The sequence below is a fragment of the Curcuma longa genome, unplaced genomic scaffold (assembly GCF_044706935.1).
Source record: "Curcuma longa cultivar G26 ecotype Majalengka, Jawa Barat unplaced genomic scaffold, ITB_CL_G26_1.1 contig_25570, whole genome shotgun sequence".
Taxonomy (NCBI): Eukaryota; Viridiplantae; Streptophyta; class Magnoliopsida; order Zingiberales; family Zingiberaceae; genus Curcuma; species Curcuma longa.
Window position 1 is genome coordinate 65,620 of NW_027432812.1, and position 1,319 is coordinate 66,938.

Genomic DNA, 1,319 nt, shown 5'->3' on the forward strand with positions numbered 1-1,319 from the left:
AGGGCTAGACTGCTTCCGTGGCATGATCAGGTAGTACGCCTGACGAGCTATGATCAACCGCTCCAACTTACTAATAGAATGGCGTACCTTGCTTTCTGGGCTCCTCGTCATCCGCCGCACCAGGAAGAAGACATTTCCCTATAGCCACTGATAGTTGACAGAGCACTCGCCCGCGTCAGAGGTTCTGTTCTTAAGAGTAGAGTCCCGAGTTAAGTGAGAGTTTCTGATTATAAGCTCGGCGAACCAAGATCTCACATATGCCCCGTCCTATGAATCTGGTGATGGATAAGTCTAACTAAGTTGAATAGGATTGCTATGATTCCTCATTTGAAGTTGCCCTTTCCCAACTCTGATGGAGCCTAGTCTCCTCGCTACGCTAGCCCTAATTCCTTGTCCGATTCCATGCTCTATCCGATTTATTAAGATGAAAGAGGGTTACGAGAAGAGGGCGAATCATCATACCTGGTACTCTTCCTCAAGGTCAGAAAGAGACTCCCGTCTAGCCCTTTCCAGCGCGCCAATTGTGGGTCTTCTTGCTTAGGAAAAGGGATAAGTGAAAGGTGAGAATGAAGGTGCTGTAGAGCGCTTCACTACCCTCTCATTTCCTCTCTTCCCTGTAGAGTGGAGTTGCTTCCGCTATTAGAAGTACTTTACTTTCATGGTGCCCTTTCATTCTCGTCTGAGATTCACAGTAGAAGAGTAATATAGAATCAAACCTTACGAGTTCGGATTGAAGTGAGACTTGTACTTGTATAGTAATAAGTGAGTGGCGTGAGGCCAGCAGTCGGATAAATTCATGGGTGCGGGGGAGGCAGAAAAAATAGCAAGTGACTTAACCGAGATCTAGATCTTGGAGGAACGTCTATAAGCAGAAGAAACAATAGTAAACAATATAAGCACAAAGACAAAGGATAAAAGAAAAGCTAAGCCTTCTAGGTAGGAGAGTCTCACTGATAAGTAAAGTTAGAGAGCGTACATGGCTTGATTCATTCATTTTTTGTATCAGAAAGACTCCGCATTGCAAGGCTGAAGCGGGGCGCCTGTCTTCTTCCTGGGTTTAGCGAGGAGAGTGTGACAGAGAAGTTGCGGGGTCCGGACTAGAGCTATGTAGATATGAGCAGCCACTGCTTCTTCCATGTTCTTTTTAGGTTCTCACTCCGTTGAGTAGAAGATAGGAAGATAGAGAGTCTGAGGGCAGCTCTTGAGTGAAAGTATGCTCGTCTCAATAGGGGGTCTCGGACCTTTCAAGCGTCAATGCCGCGGGCTGAGATTGTTGCCATCCGAATTGGGAAGGGGAGGAGCGAAGCGGAGTTAAGCAG